The 27,245-nt window shown below is 47.9% G+C and overlaps 1 long non-coding RNA gene across 1 annotated transcript in view; it reads right to left on the bottom strand.

Moving 5' to 3' along the window:
- LOC135273935 (uncharacterized) overlaps nucleotides 1-23,606 on the bottom strand; it is a 70,532-nt gene extending 46,926 nt beyond the window's left edge. The window contains exons 1-2 of the long non-coding RNA XR_010341694.1: nucleotides 23,493-23,606; nucleotides 22,828-22,936 (exon numbers count right to left, since the gene is read on the bottom strand). This is a non-coding gene — a long non-coding RNA (uncharacterized LOC135273935). The remainder of the gene's footprint in view (nucleotides 1-22,827; nucleotides 22,937-23,492) is intronic.
- Between the last annotated feature and the right edge of the window lie 3,639 nt (nucleotides 23,607-27,245).

Here is a 27,245-nt window from a genome sequence, read left to right as displayed (position 1 = left end):
GTTATAGTGAGCCAAGATCGCGCCACTGCACTCCAACCTGGATGACAGAGCAAGACTCCATCTCAAAAAAAAAAAAAAAAAAAAAAAAAAAGCCATGGGATCCATAAGGTCCCTATAATATCAACAGAAGTTGAAAGTGCCAACAGCAGTTTCAGGGGAGACACTGGAAGATACAGTCAAGATAAGCTGTGGATGAAATGTGTTTATGTTCTTGGGCCTCCAGAGAGAAGGGAATCAAGAGTCCCATCAGAGCTCCACTAAGCAGGGAGGGTTTGTCCAAAAGTCCATGAGCAAGCCCCACTCCCAGCTGCCCCAGTCAGTCCTCGTGTCAATGACTTTATGAGAAAAAAAGTCATGACCCAATAAGATATGTAGGAATCTAGGACAGAGCAAACAGGTGGTCTTGCTCAATTGCCTCAGGGGAAGATCTGGGTTGGAGTTTGGGAGGAGTTTGGACCAAGGATCAGATCATAAGAAAGTTAGTCTAAGGTTCTACAACCAAAATCAGGGAGGTTGTAATGAGCTTGTTCAATCTGGAATTTCTGGCATTGGAAACCAGTTGTCAGCACAGATATGGTCATGGCCACCGTTAGGTAAATGAAATGTTTATGTACCCACAGTTCCTCACCTGTCCTATCTGCAGGGAATGCAGGGAATGTCTGTGAGCCACAGCCCCTCACCTGCGTTATCTGCAGGAAAGGAAGCACAGCACGAGCGATGGAGGAGCTCCTGTTCCTGAGGTTTGTGTAACTTGGTTCCTGTTACAGGAACTCATAGGAGCCACTGAGTTGAATGATGGAACACTTAGAAGAGACTCGAAGACCTGGCCTCCCTTTAAGAAACTTACATGTGGCCGGGCGCGGTGGCTCAAGCCTGTAATCCCAGCACTTTGGGAGGCCGAGGCGGGTGGATCACGAGGTCAAGAGATCAAGACCATCCTGGTCAACATGGTGAAACCCCGTCTCTACTAAAAATACAAAAATTAGCTGGGCACGGTGGCGCGTGCCTGTAATCCCAGCTACTCGGGAGGCTGAGGCAGGAGAATTGCCTGAACCCAGGAGGCGGAGGTTGCGGTGAGCCGAGATCGCGCCATTGCACTCCAGCCTGGGTAACAAGAGCGAAACTCCGTCTCAAAAAAAAAAAAAAAAAAAAAAAAAAAAAAAAAAAGAAACTTACATGTTTAACAAAGGAGCAAAAAGTGAGGCCTTTTGCCCATCTTTATAACTTATCATATGATACTTCATCAGTAAACTCAACTCTAGAGTTTACTTTTTTAAAAATCAAAACTCACCAGCTCAGATGTGACTATTATTGAAATCAAATTGCCACCCTAAGCTTATTTCAGAACAAAAAGGAAACGTGGGGGCTAGAAAACCTTGTGTGACTACCATGTAATCAGCAAGCTCTTGGCTGTGGGTCATTGTTCAATATGGAAAGAGAAAGTTCAGGCTGCCCATCTAAAACCACCACGAGCCCAGGAGGCTCCTCCCCCTCTGAGTAAAGCCCCGCCCTTACTCTCAGGCCATGTTGGTTGGTTGGCCCCAACATAATCCCCAAACTGGGGGAAAGTTCAGAACTCATGTCTGACCAGTGAGACTCAGATCAGGGACTTTAGCTTGGATTATTAAGAAAGAGAAGCCATCACTTTCTGCTGAACTTGAAGAAAGTACCTGGTGACCATCATGGAAAGGAAGCCTGCCTTCAGGAGTGCCCCACAGACCCAATAGTGCTCAAAGTGATGCCAGAAAAATAAAGGCCTTTGGCATCATTTGAGTGTCTGCAGACACCCATGCCTAAAAACAATCGCCTCTGGGGTTGTTCATTACATTAACAAATGATCCCCACTCACACTCAAGCACACACTCACACTTGGTTTTGGTTGTGTATTGCTTAAATCAGTTTAAGTTGGGGTTCTATCACTTGCAAACACAAGTCCCAGTTGACACAATTTGGAATTTTTTTTATTTTCTTCAATCTCCATCCTATCCACCTGCATCCCCTTTGGCACCAGGGCTGCTGATTAACACAGCCATCTGTGCTTTGACTATACTCTCCTATGTTTCACTAAACATGCCAACTACCTCTGTCACTGGCTTGCCTGGAGGCCTCCTTCCTCTCACTCTCGTGGTTCTTTGTAACGTGCCCCAGGGCCCTACCCAGGACCTGCTCAGCTTGTCTTCCTGTTCCAACGCTACCTGCATCTTCGACCACAAGAAAACAAACCTGATGCATCCATCAGTTTGGCAGCTCCCTTACAACGCACCCCCAGCTCACTGATGCTCCACGCCTCCTTGCTCTTTTCTATTTCCAGTCCACATATGAATTAAGGGGTTTTTTTAACTACTATTTCAATATGCTCATTAGCAGAGGCAATAACCATCCTAAATGATGCCTTCATTTTTCCCCTACTTGCTAATCTTCAGGGAATAAAGCCAAGCACAGTGGGACTCTTTGCAGCACCAATCCAAGCCAAAGTTCCCATTATCCCACAGGGGTTTTCTGGTGATATTTGTAAAAATTCACAGCTAAAGAACTTTGCCTAAAACCTCCCACTGGGGATGGCAGATGTATGCAGATGTCCTAAACCCCTTGTCCTCTTGCAAGTTGCCTCCTCTCCACCTCCCCCGCTGTGACTCGCTACTGCCTGACACTCTGAAACTTTTCAAACAGGCAGAAACGTGGACCAGATGAGGTGCCTTGTAACCCTGGGTGGGACTTCATGCCCATGCTGCTCCCCAGGGAGCAGAAAGCTGCCCAGGCCGATGTGTTCTCAATAAGGAAGACTGAGAGCAAAAAGCATCTCTCAATTCATATTATAATTGTTTTCAACCTAAAATTATATTTTCCTGGTGTTTGGGCAAGACTGAGTTATATTTTTCAGGAAATGGGTAGAGACATGCATATGTATATAGCACGATGATTTACAGTGTGGTCTCTGGCGTCAGACTGTCCAAGTCTACATTCCAGGTCAGCCATTTGGAAATATTATTTCACTCACTGTTCTCGTGTCTTTAATAGGGATAATAATAGAAGCCATATCATATAGTCCCGGGGAAGATCAAAAATGATAATGTATGCAAAGCACTCAGCATAGTGCTGGGCATAAAGCAGGTGCTCAATAAACACTCAGGATTGGGACAATTACCTTCCACCGTGACAAAGGAGCTCATTAGTCCAAAGGAGCTTGGAGTTGGAGAAAGCTGGTGAAACCTCGCTGCCCCACCAGCAGGCAAGTTTAGTAGTGCTATAATGGGACCGACCAAAGGGATTCTCCAAAGAACCCCCACCTCCCTCCCACACGTAGTCACCAGGATCAAAAGACACCCTCCATACATGGGGTGGCCACTTCTAGCACAGCTTGGCTTCAGTGGGAGGTTATCTTTCCCTCAGCGGTGACAGGAACTCCTCACTTCTAGCACCCTGTCTTGTGTTGATCAAAATGTACAATAGCAGGTCCCAAAGGGAAGTACTGTTTATGGCAGAGGTTCTTAACCAAGGGCAATTCGCCCCCCAGGGAACAATTGACCATGTCTGGAGACTTTTTTTTTTTTTTGAGACAGAGTTTCACTCTTGTTACCCAGGCTGGAGTGCAATGGTGTGATCTAGGCTCACTGCAACTTCCGCCTCCTGGGTTCAAGCAATTCTCCTGCCTCAGCCTCCTGAGTAGCTGGGACTACAGCATGCACCACCATGCCCAGGTAATTTTTGTATTTTTAGTAGAGACGGGGTTTCACCATGTTGACCAGGATGGTCTCCATCTCTTGACCTTGTGATCCACCCATCTTGGCCTCCCAAAGTGCTGGGATTACAGGTGTGAGCCACCACGCCTGGCCTGGAGCCATTTTTAACTGTACCAACTGGGGGGAAAGGGGAGTTGCTTCTGCATCTTGTGGGTGGAGGCTAGGGCTGCTGCTGGACATCCTAGGATGCACAGGACAGCTGCCCAACAACTGACTGTCCAGCTCCAGTGTCAATGGTACTGGTGCTGAGTATCCCTGGTCTATGGTTACATCTTTTGAAGTTTGGTTCTTGGACTACCTGCATTAGAATTAGTTCAGGGCATGGTTAGAGATGCACATTTTGGAAGAGAACCCCCCAACCAACTAAGTTAGACTCTCCGGGGCTTCCTGGTATTCTCAGGAGGACCAGGGTTTAATAGGATTCCTCCAGGTCTCACCTAGAAGCCCAAGAACTTGAACTGTGCTTTGGGAAGCAGCCTTCATGGGACCTGCCCAGACCATCCTGCTGTCGCCCTGACCAACTTGTGAAATCGCAGAGGATTAACACCGGAAGCTGCTTTAGGTGCTGACACGTCTCTTCACCAAGCTCCAGAAATGTGCACAAGTGAATTTAGGGGTGTGGAGGAGAAGTACTACAATTGATTTAAAAGCCAGAAGGGATCTGTGAGATCACCCAGTCCAATACCTTCTGTTTGCAGTAGAGGAAACTGACATCATTAAGAAAAAAAAAATCCATGCTCGGTAACATTTCAGCACCAGTTACTATTGTTTCGATTGTTCTTTTTTCCTATCTTAATCAAAAGCATATCAAAAGAGACATGGAGGGCAAAAAGCTGCATCTAAGGAGACAGGAAGGTGAGGGATCTGGGAGCTGGACAGTTGAGACTAAAGCACATTCTTCCATCACTGGGGTGTGGGAGGGAATGGCAAGCTCCCACCCAGTGAATGACAAGCCAGTGACCCCTTCCTCCACCATCAGAAAGCAGCTGTGACTCCTGCACAGTTCACAGGCCTGAGGAGACTGCAGCTGACAGGACTGTGAGTTACGAGCGACCAGGAAAATATCATTGGCTGTAGTTTTCTATCCTTCATTTTGAGAAGAAAAAGCAAAAATGTTATTAACTTCGGATTGTTACATAAGAGAGCAGATATCTTTTTTATGTCTTTTACTTAGCAAGACTACTATCCAGGCAAAAATAACTTATGTTATGCACACACACACACACATACACATACACACACATTTGTACATTCAGAGACCTACACAGACACTGTATATGCACACACAAAAAACACACATGCAAACACACACACACACACACAATCCAGGGAAAGACTGACACCTGCTTTTTTCTCCTGCAGGCCTATCTGCCCAAGGTACTTTTAGAATGGCATCTTTTATTATTTTGTATTCTTAAAATTTTATAATTGAGGTAAAAATCCACAAAATATAAAATTAATCATCTGATCTTTGACAAACCTGACCAACAAAAAGCAATGGGGAAAGGATTCCCTATTTAATAAATGATGTTGGGAAAACTGGCTAGCCATATGCAGAAAGCTGAAACTGGACCCCTTCCTTACACCTTATACAAAAATTAACTCCAAATGGATTACAGATTTAAACATAGGACCTAACACCATAAAAACCCTAGAAGAAAACCTAGGCAATACCATTCAGGACATAGGCATAGGCAAGGACTTTCTTACTAAAACACCAAAAACAATGGCAACAAAAGCCAAAATACACAAATGGGATCTAATTAAACTTAAGAGCTTCTGCACAAAAAAAGAAACTATCATAACTATCATTAGAGTGAACCAGCAACCAACAGAATGGGAAAAAATGTTTGCAATCTACCCATCTGACAAAGGGCTAACATCCAGAATCTACAAAGAACTTAAACAAATTTACAAGAAAAAAACAAACAACCCCAGCAAAAAATGAGTGAAGGATATGAACAGACACTTCTCAAAAGAAGACATTTATGCAGCCAACAAACATATGAAAAAAGCCTCATCATCACTGGTCATGAGACAAATGCAAATCAAACCCACATTGAGATACCACCTCATGCCAGTTAGAATGGTGATGATTAAAAAATCTGGAGACAACAGATGCTGGAGAAGATGTGGAGAAATAGGAATGCTTTTACACTATTAGTGGGAGTTTAAATTAGTTCAACCATTGTGGAAAACGGTGTGGTGATTCCTCAAGGATCTAATACTAGAAATACCATTTGACCCAGCAATTCCATTACTGGGTATATACCCAAAGGATTATAAATCATTCTATTATAAAGACACATGCACACGTATGTTCACTGCAGCACTGTTTACAATAGCAAAGACTTGGAACAAACCCAACTGCCCATCAATGATAGACTGGATAAAATGTGGTACATATACACCATGGAATACTATGTAGCCATAAAAAAGGATGAATTCATGTCCTTGCAGGGACATGGATGAAGCTGAAAACCATCATTCTCAGCAAACACACAAGAACAGAAAACCAAGCACTGCATGTTCTCACTCATAAGTGGGTGCTGAACAATGAGAACACATGAACACAGGGAGGGGAACATCACACACCAGGGCCTGTTGTGGGGTGGGAGGCTAGGGGAGGGATAACAAGGGGTGCGGGGATTGGGGAGGGATAACATTAGGAGAAACACCTAATGTAGATGATGGGGAGGATGGATGCAGCAAACCACCATCGCATGTGTATACCCATGTAACAATCCTGCACAAGCTGTGCATGAACCCCAGAACTTAAAGTATTAAAAAAACATTTTAGAATGGTATCTTAAAAGCAACCCATTAGGCTTGCTAGGAAAGGAAATCACAGTCTCCACCCTCAAGGATTTTAAATCTGGGAAGAAAGGAAGGCAGCCTTTTCCATGTGGCTTTGTCCATTTATGGAATATATGAGAATGCCATACATGCCCCATAAATATATGGACAATGTCACATGAAGTGAGTTGGATCAGCTGTTATCTGGGTTGGGTGTGTGCACACAAGGACTATCCTTTATTTCTATTCACCCCTCTCTGCCTTCCTGACCCATGTCTGGACTTCAAGGGAGTCCCAGAGCTCCCTACCCAAGGGCACAGTAAGGAGCTACTAACATGCTGTCAACCTCAATCAAGAGGGATTCCTTCATCTTGTGCCCTCCTCTCCTCCACACAGATGCCCCAAATTCCTTCAACAGGGATGACCTTCCTTTCAAGCTATGGCTAGAGCCAGGATTAGACTGTAGTCATCCCTGAGGAAGGGAAGCTTTAGACTGTAATTTGCACCCCTTAAGGGAAAGAAAGCACATTTTACTCCACATGAATGCTCTGCAAAAATGGAACTGGTTGATGGAGGAGGGGAGTCACCGCCCTGTTGCTGGAGGGACCCCCACTCCATCAGATAGACTGTGTGCCAGGAAGTGCTATGGTCGAGTGTTCACAGGATGCTGGAGCAGCAACTGGGAAAACTGCGGGCTTCAGAGTCAAACAGAATCTGGTGCAAATTTTATTGCTGTGCAAAATTAATAGTTGTACCAAATTACGCACATTGTTTAAATTCACTAAAGCAGATGCTGCTTTCTTGGTTTCTTGGCCTTTACAGCATCCATTTCCTGTTCTCCAGGTAACAGAACCATGACTTTACTTTCAGCTAAATATACCTACCTTCCCCACCCCTACTCTAGAGGTGAGCATGCAGTCCACGGGGTCAATTGGCATGTTCCATCCCCCAACCACAGCAGCTGAATCAGCATGGCCCATGATTCATATTAGACCAAAGGGACTCAGTCCTGGGATTTGAGTTGAGAGCCCCAAGAAGAAAAAGATCTCTATCTTACGGTGCTTCAAACTGAGAAGATACAAACCTGAAGCCATAGTTCTTGGAACTACAGCACCAAGAAAGTTCAACAACACAGCAAAAAACAGAACCAAGGGAATAAAATTGAGTCTCGATGACATCTGACATCATTGAGACCTAGATCCAGCTGTGCCTGAAGCCCTAGAATTTCTACTTACATAAATTCCTCTTTATTTACCTAAGCCAAGACCTGAATTCTTTTTTTTCGTATTTTTTAAATTTCAGTTTTTAATTGATACATAATAGATATGCATATTTTTAGGGTGCATGTGATAATTTAATACAGTCATATAATTTGTAAAGATCAAATCAGTGTAATTGGGACATTCATCACCTTAATTATTTGTCTCTGCTTTATGCTAGAATGTTCAAATTATTCTCTTCTATTTTGAAATATATAATAGATTATTATAAACTATAGTCACCTACTAATCTATCAAAGACTAAAGACTGAATTCTTAGCATTTGCAACCACAAGTCCCAAATAATACACTCGTTAAGTCTCCATTTCTGCATAGTAAATGAACATAATATTAGTACTTACCTTGTAGAGTTATGGTAAGCTTAACCAAGATAGAATGACAAGCATAACGTATTGCTTTTAATGCCAGTTTCTCTCAAGGTAAGGTAAGCTACAGAGCTAGATTTTACAAGTATCGATATTAGATGTGGCAGAAATGATCCTACTTGCCAGATATCCCATATGCTACACTCCATTCTGCAGCCTCTTGCATTTAAGTAAGGCTATGTGACCAGCCTTGGGGAATGGGCTGTGCCAACACTGAAGCCTGAAGCTCCACCCTCCATTTCTCTCATCTTTTGCCACAGTGACCCAGGAGCCTCGTGAAGAAATGGTGGCATGAGATCGAAGCAGCCAGAATTGCTGAGTAACTGCATGGAGGGCAGCAGCCCTGGAGAGCTGCTAGACTTCCATCTGCTGGGTGAATCCACTGAGATTTGGAGGTTATTAGTTACTATAGCACTGTCTATCTATAGGAGTTAATAGAGATGTTTTCCTAAGAAAGGCTCCACAGCTGGGCAGATGAACAGTGAGTATCTGATCCTGCACAAAGGGAAACTTATGCAAAGAGGTGGAGGCTCCTCCCCCTAAGATAAACTTCACCCATGCCCTAATTTTTCAGAGGGGTTGCCTGTACCGTCTCCCAAGGCTCTGCCTCAAATTGTGACATGCTAGGGCAGGCCAGGCTCAGATATTGACCAGAGAGAACCCACGACTGGGAGGAATTGGTTGGCAATGCTTTGCCAATGCTCTTAGAGTCCAAAGGCTTAGTCCTCACCCTGGTCTGAAAACCCATGGAGATCTGGCTCCCGCCGACCCTGTGCCTCGTCTCCTGCCCAGCCCCCTCCGCCACCACGACCCCAGCCCACCGACCTCACAGCAACTCATGGGACATGCCGGTTTCATGACCTCCTCAGGACTCATGCACACGCCATTCCCTCTATTTAATGTGCCCCTCACATGAAACTGATTTTCTGTTTTCAAGTCTCATCTTTGATGGCCTGTCCTTAGAGGGGCCTTCAGGATCACTCTATTGAAAGCAAGCCACCTCAATATTGCCCATCGCAGCTTCCTACTTGACTTCTCCTCCTCCTCCTCCTCCTCCTCCCCCCATGCCCTCTTCTTCCTCTTTCCCTTCTTTCTTCTCCTCTTCCTTCTCTCCCATTATTAACCTAGCTAACATTGATTGATTGATTCCTACAAGTTGGGTGGAACTTTAAGCTTTCTACATGGATTACCTCATTGAATCTATTAACAACTCAATTGTCTGATCGATTTGTCCTGATCAGGATTCTTGATTCCACACAACAGAAACCAGTACTCTTTACGCAGAGAGTACATTTATTGGAAGGCTATTGAAGAGCTTACAAAATCAGTGAAACACTTGAAACCAGTTAAGACTGGATGTCCAGAATTCCAGCCTAGGTCAATCCACAGGCAGGGCCTGGCAAAGAGCAAATGCCACTGCTGGACATGGGTCACTGTTGTCACCGCTACCTCTGTGCCTAGAGACACTTACTGCTGCCTGCATCAACTCTGTCATTGCACCTTTGAGGCACTTACTTTCTCAAATCAGTCTTCGGTGGAAGCATTCAATTGCTTCAGCTAAGGCCAAAGGCCCTTTCTAGTCTGCCATGGGACCGAGGTGTCATCTGGCAGGAGGGCTGCTGCTGAAATGGGTATATTGGTGATAGACAGAATGTTCAAGTCACAATTAAAAAAAATCCTTGCCAGTACCAACGCCACCCCCACTAAAGAAATGTGGAACAAGTACTTAAAGACTATCCCTTTGAAGAGGAGCCAAATTCTCAGATGGGGCACCTGACTTGGGCACTGTACTTCCTGGTCTCATTCTGCTGATGTTTCCCAGAGGGATGTCTGCAGCCTGTACTCTCATGGACTTGTAGTTTCTGACAGCAGAGCCACATGATTGCCACACAGTGTGGTCTGGAAACCAGTGGCAGCATCAGCTGGAAGCTCGCTAGACATTCTGAGTCTCAGGCCCCGCTGCAGCCCTCCCCGATCAGAATCTTCATTTTCACAAGATCCCCAGTCATTGAAGGGCCCACAAAAGTTTGAAATGTATAGTTCTAGTGCTGTGGTTCTCCCCCTCATCTGCACACTGAAATCACACGGGCAATTTTCACAAAGCATTGAGGCCCACCCCACTCCCAGAAATTCTGTTGTGATTGTTCCAAGGTGTGGCCTGGGCATCAAAATTTTGAAAAGCTCCCCAGAAACCCTGATGAGAAGCCAAGGTCAGGGACTATCTAGAAGGAGATGATCAAATCCAAACCAGGATAGCCTTGGAATGAAAACTATTCTTATGAAAACTCTTGTCAACACAGGGGGTCACTTCTCAACATGTTCCCTCTGAAAGGATCACAGAGCATCACCACTCACTCAAGGTCCATTCCCAGAGAAGTCACTTTGTAAACTAAAGGGCACGGATTGGCCATTGTCTCTCTGAGCTGTTTACTCTAGACCTTAGTAATTTAATTTTTTCCTACAAGCATTCAAGTTCAATAAAGCAGCAAAAGGAACTTCAGAGGCCATAGGGGTTAGCCCTCTCATTTTACAGGTAAGGAAACAGGCAGAGAGAGAGGAGTTGATTTTTCAAGCATAATCAAGGAGCTGACCTCCAACATTTAGACCACACACAGCCTCTCAAGCAGAGTGATCATGAGGAAAAGATGCTGGACAAGTGCGTGGTCAAAAGTCCATCGCCAAAAGGTTTATTATTAATAACGAGGTTAGGCTTCAAAGCCTATCCAGCAGTGCCGGTGGCTCCCATGAAAGCCATTTTTCCAATTTGTTCACATCTAATTATGGGTAGGTATAGTAATTGGAAACAGGCTATCTCCAACAGGCAGGGCTTCAGGAAATGGAAACCTCTAATACAATTCTGCCTGGGTAGAGTCAGCATGCACCATCGCATGCAGCTGGAAGGAGGAAAAGAAAGCCCATTCCAGGATGGGAAAAACAGGCTGAAAAGATAAGATCGCCGAGGTCTAGGGAAGTCATGCCCCCCACCTCCCTAGATAGCTGAACACTGGGCTCCGGGTCCCCTCTGTCACATGCCAGTGCTCCACAGGCTGTTACTACAATGGTTATTATGCAAGACCCCCATGGTTGTGGTCTTGAAGTGACCTCGTTGAGTAGGTACTGGGTACTAGGTACCAGGTACTGCACTAAGTATGCTCTTTACATTATCCTAGTTAATCCTCAAAATTTTTCTGTGAGGTAGGTACTCTCTTTTGACAGAGGAGGAAACTAAGGCTGAAAGAGGTTTAAGTTACTTACCTGTAGTCCCACAGTTAGGGGTGGAGCCAGGATTGGGGTCCAAGTCCATCTGGAAACAGAGCTCTCCCCTCCACCATGCTACTCTCTCTACCTCTTCCCACTGCAACAGCCTCGATTCCTAATTGAGAACAGCCTGATCCTGGCAGGTGGAGGTCAGCAGAAGCACCAGGCTCCATCAGAGCAGAAGGGTAGGTGCCAGCCGAGGAAGGTGGACATGGAAGGAAGGAAACGGCACACACAGAACGAACAGATGCCCCTCTCGACTGCTCAGGGAGTGCCAACAACATGAGTTCAGCTGACCCGGGAGCTGCGGGTCCAGGCATCTGCTGCAGTGTGTGTCCCCTGTGATGGGACCCCGCATCCACCATCACTATTTGCACCATCTGGCCTTCGAGCAGCAGAGATTCCACCACCACTTGCAGCTGGGCATGAGCTGAGCAGGTCTCCAGCAGATACCATTTAACAAGTTCATGGCTCAGTGGTTCCCGAGATGGATTACTCCAAGCCCTGTAACCTGGTGCCAGATTTTCCGAAAAGTCAGCTGCAGGTGGCGTTAAATTATGTCTGCCATCAGCCTTGTAAACGGGCCCTGATGCGTAAATCATCATTTTCTCATCTGATGCCCATCAGCTGGAGGACTGATTTCACAATATCTCTATTTTCTTTTCTTCCTTTTCACTGCTTCTACACCTATGCATTTTTATTCTAAACAAACTTTCTCATCAGTTCAAAACTCCATACCCCCTTTGACTTGTTTTCAAACCCAACCTCACACAGGTTTTGCCCTGTCACATACGAACATCAACCAAGACTGACAATACTCTTTCTTGTCTGATCAGGGTAGTGGAGTTTACATCAGCCAATTCAGGTCCACCTGCCCTTTCCCCTGAAGTAGCCCAGAAGGCTTATGCCCAGGTTCAGTGGGAGCAGGGAGAAGAAAGGGCCATTTGGGCTGTGATAGCCTACACCCATGCGGGTCACCACCGAGCCACCCCCAATCCTACCTGTGAGGCCCTTTTTGGCTTCATGGCCCCTGTGGAATCATCTGTTGTGCCTTTTTCATGTAGATGGTGGATACACGAGGCTGTTCAGGGCGTGCTTTATCAGGACCCGTGAGGAAGCCATTTCTTCTCTGAGGTCCTATTGCCTCCCTGGAAAACAGACCCTGCTCTGCCCTCAGTTCCGACAGATACATGTGGCGACATTGTTACCTGCCCAGGGCTCAGCCCGGGGGACAGGAAGCCAAGCCCCTCCTGGGGTCTCTCCATGTCTACGCCTTCCCTGCCCCTCTTCAACTCACACTCCTGCCCACAACCCTGAGAATCTTTTACTGGCTAGTGATAAGGACGGAAGGAGGGCCTTGCTCTCAGGCATCTCATGTCCTTCAAAATGACTTTTTACAGACAGGAGTGCTTTCTGTCTGCTTGAGGGTCTGGGCTACTGAAACTCAAAGGCCAGCAAGAATGTTCCTTTTTCATCTCCTTTCTGCCATCACAGGGAGGGGTAGGGAGGAAGACAGGGTTCTCCCCGATGAATGGAAGGAAGAGCTCTACAAGGGAAAAAGAAATAGCAATAATTTCAACAATCAGATCACGTTTTAAAAATATGGTTCTGCCACAGGTTAAGAGGCTGGGTCTCAGAGACGTGAGGCATCCCGCCCAAAGACACAGAGCAAATGCTTGTGGAAAAATTTGAGCCAGAAATTTACCCTCAGGAATATGAGCTATGGGAGAGAAATTTGTTCAGTGAGTTCAGCTGTGAGTGAGAATCATCTGACCTCACACGGGAAATCCAACTTCAAGGAGCGCCTCAGGAAACTGGGAAGCAGTAATTCTAAATTCTTTGGAAACCACGTTGCAGATGAAGACACTAAGCCCAGAGTGCATCTGCTCTCTGTTAGTTATAATTGATAGTCCGCCTACTTCCAAAGAAACTGAGGCCGCTCCTCACAAGTTCATGCCATCAAGACTAGAACAGATGCCCAGCTCAGGTCTCCTCCCTCCAGAAACCAGCCTGTTGTCTACCCTCCACCCTGTACACTCTGTCAAGGGAAACGTTTTATCCATTGTTTTAATCATTTGTAGCCAATTCATTCATGCTCCAGAAGTTATCCAGGAAGCCAAAATGGTAGAGAGAGAGAAATTAAAGAGGAGCCCATGCCCAGGTGTGACTGCATGAGCAAGAAGTGATGTAAATCAGGGCACTCCAACAACCGGGCTACAGACCAGTACCAGTCCGTAGCCTGTTAGGAATGGGGCCGCACGGCAGGAGGTGAGGGGCTGGAGAGCATTACCTCCTGAGCTCTGCCTCCTGTCGGATCAGTGGGGCATTAGATTCTTGTAGGAGCGCAAACCCTCATGTAAGCTGTGCATACCAGGGATGTAGCCTGCACGCTCCTTATGAGAATCTAACTAATGCCCGATCATCAGAGGTCAACAGTTTCTTCCAGAAAGTATCCCCACCCTACCCCTGTCCATGGAAAAATTGTCTTACGTGAAACTGGTCACCAGTACCAAAAAGGTTGGGGACCACTAATGTAAAAGAACACAGGGTCAACACTCATCTGTCTAGGCTGTGTGTATGTGTGTTTGGAAACAATACGCCAATCAGAGAGGAACCGACGATACCAACTGATTTGACCGGGAGCTACGCTATTAGTCCCAGGAAAGCCTGGACAATATTGTAAATTTTATCTTTGTCAACAACTGAAGACTGGAGATATGCTTAAGAATGTTCTCGAAGGCCCTACCCTCAGAAAATTCACATTTTTATGGAAATATAGGTCAAAAACTAAAGGAAAAAAATGAAAATATATAAAATAATTACATGTGAAAGATGGCATTGAAGAAAGCCAATGAGAGGCTGAGCTAGAACAGGGGTTGGCAAACTCTTTTTCTACAAAGGGCCAGATTGTAAAGATCTCAGACTTCGTGTGCCATGCCGTCTCTGTCACAACTACTCAGCTCTGCCAAGGTAACCCGAGAGCAGCCAAGTCCACAGGTAAAGGAATGGGTGTGGCCGTGTCCCAGTGAACTTCGTTTACAAGCTCAGGTTGTGGTCCGACTTGGCCCTGTAGTTTGCAGACCCCGGAGCTGCAGTAAAATGTGTGCAGGGTGAAATGGGGGCAGAGACCTGTGCTACATCCACGGTCACAGAGGAGGTCCCCGAGGAGGTGATGTGTAAGTTGAGACTTAGAAACATGAGGAGATGCAGCCATGGGGACAGAGAGCCCCTGGTAGGGATGAGCTTAGCTTAGTGGAGCATCTGGTGGCAGAACGGAGGTCAAGGACTGGCAAGGGAAGGGGTGGCAGGCCATGGACATGGCTTATAGGCCCTGTAAGAAGTTGGAATTTTCTTCCAAGTGCAACAGAAAGCCATGGACAGTTTCACGTAAGGAGTCAGCAGAATTTGAATAACTTTCATCTTAAATAGCTCACCTCCTTGAAGCTGCTTTGTAAAATACAGACTACCTGGGAGACCAGGACAGCGGTGGCAGCAGGGGTGGTGGCCCGAAGCAGGGCCTTTGAGACGTGGTAGGAATCAAGACTGCAGCTCCATTTCACGTGAGCAGATGAGCAGGGCTGGGGATGCATCATTGCTGAGTGAGGAAGATTCCGATGCCTCAGAGGATGGAGCAGGTCACAGAAAGAGTGGGCTGGACCCCGTCACTCAAACCATCTGTGGCTGTTCATTGTGTCAGTCTGAATTGAGCACCACTGTGTACCCAGCACAAAGCCTCCTTGTAAGGCCCCATGTGTATGGAGTCGGACAGGTAAATGAGGTCCACACTGCTATGCCTTCCCACCCCCGAGTTCTCGTCTCAGGCTCCCAGACATCAAAGATTCAGGACAGCGGCAAGGACAGAAGTGGGGGCTGCAGACACAGCAGTGACTGTCCAGCACTGGCAAAGCTGTTGAAGAAGCTAGAAAGTTTTTAAAAGTTTAAACTTTCTATAAAGTAGAACGGTCACCTCTGTGAGCTTTAAGTAAAAGCTGGGCCAGATGAGGTTATTTAAATGTCAGCCTGCCAGAGAGCAAAAGGTGAGTTTCTCTGCTTGGTTTTTGCTGTTTTTCTAAAAGAAATGGCTCAAAGGAGGCAGGAACGTCATACAGAGACGTGCATCCAGGCCTGCGCTGCCACAGGGGGATGCCCAGGGTGGGCTCTGGGTGAGTCACATGCCCCCAGAGGCCTTGGCGGACCCGTCTGTAAACTTGGAGTTGGAGCAGACGCTCTGCAGGCCTTTCTCTCTCACCCTGACACCTGGCATTGTGCCTGTGCAGTAAATTCCCTTTGCTGGGTGATGTCATTCACCACAGTTGTGGCCCAAAGGGTCTGTACAGGCCCTTGTAAATCGTGACCACCTGCCTTCTGTCTGGCAGCCATAAGTCACAGCACAGACAGTTGAACAGCCTTTCCTGCTCAAACTCAGGGCCTCCTCGCCGTCAAGCAGAGCCGTTTCTGTCCACTGGCAGAGTCGTCTGGCACACAGTGATAAGCATCCAGTGCCCCCAAGTTTGCAATGAGATCCAGTGACCCTCCCTCATCAGCATGTCTGACCCCTGGAGACATGGACTGAGTCATTTCTGATCTCCTCCCTCTTCTCCACCAGCCCCACCTTTGACCCTCTCTACAGCCTCTTCCCATGAGGTATTTTCATTTATGCATATGTTGGGTACATTTATTCAGCAGGCATTTATTAAACAACTACTATGTACCCGATGTGGAATTAAGGGCTGGGGATACCAGACAGACAAGACAGATACCTGTGCCCACAAAGAGACTGCAATCTCATAAGGAAACGGGCCTCGCAATTTATTCAAAATGACAACGTGGAGTAAGTGCCATGAGGAAGTTAAAACCAGACAGAGGTAAAAGAGAAGCACAGGCGGACCTGGTTTTGATCAGAGCAGGGTCGGAGAAGGAAAGGCCGGGGAAGCCCTCTCTGGGGGACTGGCGCGTCGAGTGATTAGCAGGAGGACAGGTGAAGCGTGAGGTGCAGTCAGAGCACAGGCCCAGGCAGCAGGGGAGAAGGAGCCGGCACACGCCGGGCCTGGCAGCCACGTGAATGGTTTTGGATTTCATTCTAGGTACAATGTTACAATGTCGAATGCCATTTATTACAGGTTTTATTAGATTCCTAGGGCTGCCATAACAAAGTGACACAAACTGGGCTCTTAAAACAACAGAAATGTATTTTCCCACAGCCCTGGAAGGTGACAGTGTGAAATTTAGGTGTCGGCAGGGCCGTGCCCCCTCTGAAAACTCCAGGGGAAAAAAAACCCCTGTGCCTCTTCCTTCTAGCAGCTGCCCACAATCCCTGGCTTGCTTTGGATTAGAGCAGCATGATATGGTTTGGAGGTCTGTCCCCTCCAAATCACATGCTGAAATGTGATCCCTAATGGCGGAGGTGGGGCTTGGTGGGAAGTGATTGGGTCCTGAGGGTGGACCCCTCATGAATGGTTCAGTAACCTCCCCTTGGTGAGAAGTGAGTTCCTGCTCAGTGAGTTCACCCAGGATTTGGTTATTTAAAAGGGTCTAGGACCTCCCCGATTCTCTCTCTCTTCTCTCTCTCTCTCTCTCTCTCGCTCGCTCGCTCCCTCTCGCTCCCTCTCGCTCGCTCCCTCTCGCTCCCTCTCGCTCCCTCTCTCACCAAGTGACCTGCCTGCCCTCCCTTCACCTTCTGCCATGATTGAAAGCTGACTGAGGCCCCTCACCAGGAGCAGATGCCAGCCCTCAGTTTCCTGTACCCCCTGCAGAACCGTGAGTCAATTAAACCTCTTTTCTCTATAAATCACTCCGTTTCACGGGTTCCTTTACAGTTGTGCAAATGTACTAATACATCACTCCAATCTCTGCCTTTGGGTGTCCTCTCCTCATCTTTTAAGAATATCTGTCATTGGATTTAAGGCTACCCTCATCCAGGATGACCTCAACTTACCTACAACTGCAAGGACTCTTATTTCCAAATAAGGTCACATCCTGATGTTCTGGGAAGACATGAATTTGCAGGGGCTGGGAATCACTATTGAATCTACCGTAAGGTTTTAGGCAGGCGATGGGTAAAATGAGATGAATGTTTCAAAAACAGGGTTCTGGCCGGAGTGTGAGGAATGGATTCTAGTGAGGAAGAGAGGAAGCAGGAATGAGCAGGGACACTTAGGGGATGATGGGGGCCAGGCTGGCCTGGGGAAGGTGGAGAGAAGGGATAGATTTGGAATCTGTTTTGGAGGTTGAGGGGACATGATGGGCACTGGACGGATGTGAAGGATAAAGGAGAGGGGTAAAGATCGCCACCCAGTTACTTGGATACCATACATGCTTTGAGAGCACGAGACAAGCCTCTTCTTCCCCCAGCACAGACGAGGTGCTCCCAAAGCGCCTGCACAGTGATGGGTGGCTCAGGGCAAACATCGCCGGTGCCAGAGCAGGTATCTGAGAAGTGGCACGCACAGCCTCTTTCTCCGCTTTGCAGCCGACACCTCCAGGCTCAGTCTCAGCCTTGGACAGCGGCTTCCACCCAGCCAGAGAGGAAGAAGCTGACCTGTCCTACCAGGTCCTCCCCCAGGTCTCCTTCCTCTATTTTCAGGGCACCCCCGGGGACCTCTGGCTGGCAGGTGGGTGAACTATTGTTTTTGCCATTTCCATGGCAGCCTGCCCCACTCAGACCACAGGATGTTCCAGGGAGAAGCCCAAGTTTACGTCTAACTTCACTGGAGCAGAGCTGATATGCAGTAAGTCACTCATCAGTAGGGGCTGAGCAGAAGGGACAGGGAGGAGAACACTGGATCCTCAGACCGCTTAAGGATCCTGACAGGAAAGACCCCAAAGTCAAAATATGGGCAACAGAAGGAGGCAGTGGGAGGAAATTGAAGTGCAGACTTAAAAGAAATTCCGTCCTTGATGAAGCCTTCTTTGAGGCTTCGACAAAGAACACTTTGACAAGCAGTCTCGAAGCAGTTTTGTAACCTTAGGAGGGGCTTGTGACCACCAGAAAGTGGAAAGCAGTGGTTTCTGAGAAGCGGCCCAGAGAAAAGAGAAAAGCCCAAAGGCACATACACATGTGCGCATGTGCGGGCGCACTCACGCGCGCACACACACACACACACACACACACACACGCAGCTCAGCAGGCCACCTGTCATCCGTGCTTCAAGAACTCTGGCACTAGAAAAAGTCAAACCTTTCATCTGACAGGCTTCTCTTAAAGCCATTTCCATGATCATGACGATAGGACTCAAATATATTTTGTATTTCAGTCACTCCTGATACATAACAAATGTGGAGAAATAAAAATATCCAAAAAAATACAAAATAAACCTAATAAAACCTCAAATCTGAATCTGCTGAAGCCTCCCACTTCAAGTTCAAGGTTACAGGAAATACCGGGAACAGAGGAACAGGCTAAACAGGACCCCAGGGATACGAACAGCAAATGTGAGGTATGGAAACCATAGAGGAGATGACCAGATTTTGTAAACCACTGCATTGCAAGCAAAGAGAAAGGGAGAGAAACTACAGCTCAAATGAAACTTTAAAGACTTACTTGCATGCAATGTGTGGATCTTACTTGGATCTTGAGTTGAACAAACCAACTGGTAAAAAAATAATTGAGGCAATTGATCATCAAACACTGACTGGAATTACTGTTGATGTTTTTAGGTGTGATAATGGGAATATGATCATATTAAAAAAAAATGTCATTATCCTTTAGAGCTGCCTGCTGAAATACTTACGGATGAAATGAGATGATGTCAGAGATTTACTATGAAATAATCCAGTGGTGGGAAGTGCAGAAGGCACGAACAGAACGAAATTGGCCCTGAGTTGGCGACTGTGGAAGACGGATATTGGGAGCGTGGGACTTTCTTGTCTTCTCCACTGTTGTACGTGTTTGGAATTTTCCATGACGAACAGGAATTTAAAAGAAAAACCTACCCAGCAGACTCCCAGCTCCACTACTGACCGACTGGAGCCCTCCCAACCATTCCTGGCTTCCCTGAGCCTCGATGTCCCCAGGGCTAGAGGCTGCTGCCTTGCAGGAAGTCATGTGTAGCAAGAGCTTCATCCCTGTTCATTATTTCTGTTATTTGGTTATTAGTGTTTACTCTCTGTTTCTCTTGGGACAGTCTCAAAGGAGCATCAAATAAATGGATTATCCTTCAACAGAATGCAGGTATTTTTTGCTTCCTCCAGGAAGCCTGCTTGATACCTGATTTGGCTGAAGGGGGCCTCTCCCCAGGATCACCCTGACACTCTGCAGGGGCATCCCCCAGTATGCTCGGAGCTGTCCTTGGTACCTAGCATGCCATAAGCACCCAGTAAGTACTATTTGACCAACCAAATGAATAAATTCTGGATCCCTGGCTTCTCAGGGTCCCACTTTGCTGAAAGAACTCCAAAAGATACAATGCAGAAATCTGCCTTCTCGGCATTACTCTGTCTCTGCTTTGCTATGTGGCCCGGAGCAAGAATCTCAACCTCTCTGAGCCTCTCCTCTAGTCACACTTCCTGATGGTCATAGTGTGATAGGGAATGGATGAAAATCTAACCATTGCCAATTGCCTCCCAGTTTCAGGTGAACCTGCCTTTGTAACACAACATTGCTTGGGGGTGAGGCCTGTACTGAAGGGAACTGCCCAAACGCCCAGCCCAAAGCAGCTCCCATGGCCTCAGCTTGAAAGGCGCTGCCACATCCAACCCACCCCGCTCCCCTCTCTGCTAAATTCCCTCATGGTCCACACGGACTCTACACAAATTCCTTGGGCTCTCAATGGCTTTCATCACTGAGGCTCTCATTGTGGTGAAAATCATTCACTGATGACCTTCAGGAACAAATAGGTTAACATTTCAGACAAGCCTGTAACACAACAAACCCCATGAGGGATACTTTCAGACAGGGGAATTGGCTGCTGGAAACCAGCAAGTAAGCAATGTTCTCTGGCTGCCAGAACTGCAGCTTTACCAGCTGGGAGAAAAAAACGCAGCCTGCCAAAGTGATTTTACCAATGGTCCAGCATGTCTATAACCCATAACAGTATGGCTGAAAACCCACACAAGAACTTTGGGCAGCTCCATACCCAGGTGAGCAATATTCAGAGATGCTGGTGGTGACAATCACACCAACTGCAACCTCCATGGAGACCTCCATGGATCCTGAGGGGCATACAGGCCCCAGCAGCTCTGGGTCCTGGGCCCAGGATACAGAGGAAAGGCCCAGCCCGAGGCTGTGGCTGAACAGTGTCTGGCCAGAAGGGCGCAGCTGTTGGGGAGATTTGATGGCCGGTCCCCCTGGATCCTTCAGAGAGCTTGGCAGGTGATACCACAGCTAAAGGCCGGAGTGGAACGAGGAAAACATTTCCCCTCTGTTCCCTGGCCCAGAACAGCCTAGAGGAGAAGGCTTTGGGAGCCAGGAGCAGAGCCAGCTTCCCGGATTGGTTTCTAGAACACTGGCAGCCCAGGTGACAACCGGGCCAAACCTTTCTTTAATGTGGCTCTTCTGTGCCTGTCTGAATCCTTCCCCAAGCTTCCAAGACCAGTTCACTGCCCTCTCCTTCCTCTTCCTCTCCTTCCTCCACAGCCAGCATCCCCAGCCTCCCAGCCCTGCTTTGATCCCATTTTGCACACCAGCTGAGCCTTCTCACCCACTCACTGTTCCCAGAGCTCTACTTCCACTCTGCATAGCAGCTGCCAGGGCCAATGCCCAGCACACACACAGGTGCAGTGGATTTGAAGAGCACCTACTCAGTACAGGGTCCAGTTAGGCCCTAAGAAAATAGGGAATAAAAGAAATAGGCAAAGACAAGCTCTTCCCCCAGCAAACTCTCCCCCAGGCAGGAGGCCATAGGAACCAGAGGCTCCTGGGCAGTCAGACCCAGCTGCACATACCAGCTCAGGGGTTCCTCTGCTGCTCATCACAGCTGCCCAAAGTCCGCGGGTCTGCCTGGAGGTCCCACAACCCAAGGCTCATGCTGGCAAACATGGGGCCAGAGCTGGGTTGGGAAATACCCATGGAAACGCAGCCCCATTGGAGCAGCAGAGGGGAGCAGGGAACTCAGAGGGTGCAAGGCAAGAGATTCCAGGTACACGGTACTTCTGAGACTCTGAGATGCCCCAAACCTCTTCCATTCTCAGCTGTCTTCCGTGCTAGAGCCCAAAACTCCAGGATGCAATGCAAGGTGCTGGCGCCCTCTAGTGGACAAAATGGCAGGTGCACTCACCTTGCTCCACCTGAAGCCCCCAGTCAGGCGCCAGCCCAGGGCAAGATTGTGCAGCGCAGAACACTTGCTTTCAGCCCCAAAGTCCCCAGGATTTCCCCCCTCTTCCCGCAGATCTCGGACACAAAGACACACATTCTCCCTCCCACTCTTCCCCAGTTTGCTTTGCCAATCTCATGTCTACCAATGTGTGAAATTTACACTGTAAATGAATAACAAGGGATAATATGGTCATCTTTTTAGGTGCAGCTGGCACAGTCTCTGTTAGGAGGGAAGTTCCAATACGGCGATTTGGACATTAAAGAGGCGTTTGTGGGCAGCACGGGAGGCACTGCTTTCCCCTTCTGAGAGGAAGTAGGCCTCTATACTATATGACTTGAAATCAGGAGCATTCTACTTTTCAAAGGTCAAGACATAACGAGTGGACTCTAAAGGGGAGTGAGAGGGATCCTGAGATCCTGAGCTCACTGCCTAAGCAACATCTGGGAGGACCAAGTGGGCTTGGAGCCCCCTAGCCACAGCAATGGAGAGCGGAGGAGAAAAACAATGACTCCCCGACCTGCTCTCACCCTGCAGCCACTGCAAGCATCCCTAGGTGCTCCCAAGACAGCAGACGGCATGCAGCAAGAGAAGCCCCTCCAGTCCCATTGGCACCCATTGCTCCAACAGCATCAAATCCCTATGCCTGTCAGAGAGGCCACATCCCCATACCCCAGGAAATGCTTCTGAGAGACACAACAGCGAGCCAAAAACGGTTCCTGCCCTCGAGGAGTTGGGAGGCCATTCATCGAACGTCAGATCCAACTCCCATCTCACACGGCCCCTCCTGTGCTGCGCTGCACTAGAGCTGTCAAACACATCCCACTGTACCTCCCAGACTGCACACGGCCTCAGAACCCCTCCCTCACTGTGTTCTGGATGTGGCCGTCCTCTACCCCACACCAAGCCACTGACAGTGCACCCATCCCTGTGTGGTGGAGAAAGCCTGCTGACCAGTCTCCAGAATGCCCAAATCCACCCACTTCTCTGCATCCCCACCCAAGCTACCAGCATCTCTTTCTGGCCTATGGTTTCCTTTCTTCCCCTCCACTTGAGGCACTGTATACAGATTGGCGGGAAAAAAACTGCTTTTTAAAAAATTTGAGTCTTCATCATTTCCCTTCAGCAGCTTCCCTACCTGGACCTCTGGCACCGCTCTCAGCTCAGATGCTGGCTTCAGCTTTGATATGGTTTGGCTGTGTCCCCACCCAAATCGCATCTTGAATTGTAGCTCCCATAATTTCCACCTGTTATGGGAGGGAGAGGGGGGGAAAATAACTGAATCATGAGGGCAGTTTCCCCATGCTGTTCTCATGGTCGTGAATAAGTCTCACAAGATCTGATGGTTTCATAAGGAGTTTCGCTTGGCTCTCAATCTCTCTGCTGCCATGTAAGTCATGCCTTTTGCTTTTCGCCATGATTGTGAGGCCTCCCCAGCCGCATAGAACTATGAGTCCATGAAATCTTTTTCTTTATAAGTTACCCAGTCTCTGGTATGTTTTTATCAGAGGCATGAAAACGGACTAATACAGCTTCTCCACCAGCCCAGTCTCTTCCCGCCTTAGGGTCCTACTCATGCCATCCCCTCTGCCAGGGCCACCCACTCCCCACCCCACTAGCCCCTTGCCAACATGGCTCTTTCTCAGGCTTGAGGCTTGGCTGAAACATCACCTTGCTCAGAGAAGCCTCCCCAGCTGGCCCCCTACAACACACTCTGCCATGGCACCCATGGGTTCCCCACACTGCCCTCGTGGCAGACTGGGATTGTTTTCCTTACACTGTTTACTTTTAGGCCCATCTCACCTGCTGGAATGGAAGCTCCAGGAGAGTTGAGATGTTGACTTCATTCACCATCGTATCCCTGGCATCTTGCTGCACATAGTAGGTGCTCAGCAAACATTAGAATGAAAGAATCAATGAGAGGGCCCAGCACCCTAGAAGCGACGCAGTGAGGCTTCAGAGGAGGAAGTAGTCACTTCTGGGTAGGGATGGAGGATAAGATTTGAACATGAGAGGTGAAGAATAAGGAACTGCAGGAGCAAAGGCATGAGTGGCGTGCGCCTGAGGAAGTACTGAGTGCAGTGAACAGGGAGGGCCAGGAGAAGCAGGTGGTCTTGGAGGGCTCTGACAGAGATGGATGGAGGAGCAGAAGAGCTCAGGGAAGATGGGCTGCAAGGCAGTGGTGGGCAGGGAGACCGGAGAGAAGGCAATAAAATCAGCAGAGACAATGACAGAGAGTGACCAGAGCCTGGACCAGCACAGGGGACGGGCAGATGTGAAACCCAGGAAGAGGTGACAGGGCCTGTCTCCTAGCGGGGGATGGGCTGCCCTGGGTCCCCATCAATCCGCACCCCTGTGCCTCCAGGCTGCAGACAGGAAACGAAGACTAGATGGAGACCCTGGGCTCCATGAGCCACGCCCATTGCTGCCACTTTTACCCCACTTCGCACCCCATCTGCATTTCTGTCTTTTCCTTTTCTCCACTTGAAGGATCCATCCTGATGTCTCATTTCTGGCAGTCAGTGATAAGCCTGAGTTGCTGACAAGCACACTAGAAGACGTCCACCTGGTCCCGGAGGTCTGGGTGGAGGCCACACCTTTTTTCCAGTACGGGGCTTGGTACCCCTTGATGAAATCCGACCGCCATCTAGTGGACAGAGTTGGAATGCGCAGTGTGGCCACACCCTGCATCCTGGTCCAGGTGGGGCCTGATGCAAACAAATTAGCATCGGAAAATTCATGACCAACAGGAAGGCTGAGAAGGCTGGTGAACCCGTCCTGCACACGGATGCCCCTGTTCACGCAGTGGTTTCAATATGCTGGCCAAAGGAGCCAGTGAGCTGGCAGGGGTAGAAAAGCAGTGGTTCCTGCAGAAAGTTTGCAGACTCATCGGAAAAGGGCAGACCTCTTAGCAGAGCTAATGTTTATAAGGCTTTTACCATGTGCCACGCTGGTGCTAAAGGCTTCATCATGTTCATTACTTCATTTACCTCCTATCAGATGGAGATGACTAAGGAAAAAGCAGGCACAAGGTTCACATGGCTGGTTAAGTACAGAACAGAGATTTGAACCCTGACACCCTCAGCCAGATTTTGAATCATAAAGCTATAAAGCCCTAGACAGCAGTCACATGCAAAGGCAGTTAAGCCAGAGGCATTTAAATAGGAAGCTGCCCCCAGACCAGGCACCAGACTCTATCTGCTGGAAACTCTTGTATGCTGGTTGTTCAGAGCTCTGGTACCAGGAGAAAGCTGTGAAAATGAACTTGTCCATGATCTTCCAGGTGTGGCTTTCTATTATCTGAGGCCCCTGACATGAGATTGGCCCACCCATCACACTCAACAGCGGTGTGTGCTTCCCTGCCTCAAATAGTTATAGCCCCTTTATCCAGGAACAGGTGGGTTTAATTCCTAAGGCAGACACATGGGTCCTGGGAAGTCGGCTTTACTTTTTTTGGGTAAAGTCCCACTTTCTAGTGCATTATCTTCCTTCTTCTCCCTCCCCTCCCCTCATCTCAAAACCTATACCCAAATGTATTGGCTGGGGGTAGTTAGTACACCCAGATCATGAAATCTTGACATCCAGGAAGAAAATCAAGGTCAAGGAAACTCCAGATTCAGGGGGAAGAGCTGAAGTTTGAGCGTCTAATCACCATGCTGCCCTTAAGTGCTGGAGGAGTTTCTCAGGACTCACTCATTTTGCTTCTTCATCTGTAAAATGGGAAGTGGCTAGTCGTGCCTGTAAAGCCGTTAGCCCAATGACTGGCAACTAGGTCTTGCTCAATATGTATTACTTTTCCTCTACCCTGAAAAAAACAAATCATCCGTCTGCTTTTTTTTTTTTTTTTTTTTTTTTCCCATTTTAAATAAAGATAGGCATTTGGAGACATTGCTTTCTGTTTTGGAAAAACAAAAGAAAACAGGGTACGTCCAATAATTAACAACCCCTGAGCCTTGGCCTGAGAACCTGGGGACAATTGGGTAGGGAGAGCGTAGCACATGAAAGACACACGCCCCATCCAAATGCTCTGTTCACTAGCAACCCCCTACTCCACGCCGGAGCACAGACTCAGGCCTGCCAGGTCCTCTTACAGCCTTAACAAAAGCTAGAACTTTACAGAAAATTTTCTGCCATCTGAAACATTGACCTCATTTCTTTAAAGTTATCAAAGTAAACAAGTCTGTCTGGAGCCTACAGGTCACCAGTGTGTGTGGCCACACACAGGCCTCACATATTAACACTTAAGAGTTTAGTTAAATTTCGCTGTTGGGGCCAGGCACAATGGCTCACGCATGTAATCCCAGCACTTTGGGAGGCTGTGGCAATCAGATCACTTGAGATCAGGAGTTCAAGACCAGCCTGGCCAACATGAAGAAACCCCATCTCTACTAAAAATACAAAAACGAGTCAGGTGTGGTGGCACTCATCTGTAATCCCAGTTACTCTGGAGGCTAAGGCAGGAGAATTGCTTGAATCCAGGAGGCAGAGGTCGCAGTGAGACAAGATCACGCCTCTGCTCTCTAGCCTGGGCAAGAGTGAGACTCTGCCTCAAGAAAAACCAAAAACAAAAACCATCTGGTGAACTGTTAAAGGGATTCCTGTCCCCACTCTCGTTCTTTCCCTTCTTTCAAGGCTCAATTAAAAACTCACTCTGATATGAGACCTCCCTCAATCACCATCCAAATCTCCAGCTACAATATCGTTAGGTAATTTTTCTTGGATAAAGTCCTGTGTCCCCTGAGAGGCAGAGGGCTGCCCCAGGTGAGGCCATGGTTGGCCCTTTGTACCTTCTGTGAATGCGTACCTTCTAGGCTCTGCGAATGCGTACTTTCTAGGTTCTGTGAATGCATACCTTCTAGGCTCTGCGAATAGGTACCTTCTAGGCTCTGCGAATGCGTACTTTCTAGGTTCTGTGAATGCGTACCTTCTAGGCTCTGCGAGTGTGCGTTAATGATGGTGATAACCCTCCCTGAACACTTCCCACCCGGAATCCTAATCTCTCTAACCACAGAAGTTGATCATCTTTCTTCCTGGCAACCAGCAAAGGAACCAGGGCAGTATTTCCAGATCATTCCTCATCACCAACTTCTGGCAGGGACCTCAAACTGGGAATTAGAAATGCCAGCTTCTCTCTCTCTCTCTAACTATTTTGCAATCTAGAGTGACACTGCATTGGTGCGGGCAACTTCACAGTCTTTGGAAACACTAGCTGTTGACATGGCTTCGTAGCTCAGCATCTTCTTTGTTTTTGAGATGAAGTCTCTGTCGCCCAGGCTGGAGTGCAGTGGCACAATCTCGGCTCATTGCAGCCTCCGCCTCCTGTGCACAAGCGATTCTTCTGCTTCAGCCTCACAAGTAGCTTAAATTACAGGCATATGCCACCATGCCTGGCTAATTTTCATAGTTTTAGTGGAAATGAGGTTTTTCCATGTTGGCCAGGCTGGTCTTGAACTCCTGATCTCAAGTGATCCGCCTGCCTCAGCCTCCCAAAGTGCTGGGATTAAAGGCGTGAGCCACCATGCCTGGCTGGTTCAGAATCTTGTCTAATAAATAGTC

This window comes from Aotus nancymaae, unplaced genomic scaffold (genome assembly GCF_030222135.1).
Source record: "Aotus nancymaae isolate 86718 unplaced genomic scaffold, 86718_ANA_hifiasm-v0.15.2.pri h1tg000010l, whole genome shotgun sequence".
Lineage (NCBI taxonomy): Eukaryota > Metazoa > Chordata > Mammalia > Primates > Aotidae > Aotus > Aotus nancymaae.
The sequence above is the reverse complement of the archived record's forward strand: the minus strand, read 5'-3'. Positions and strand labels throughout refer to the sequence as shown.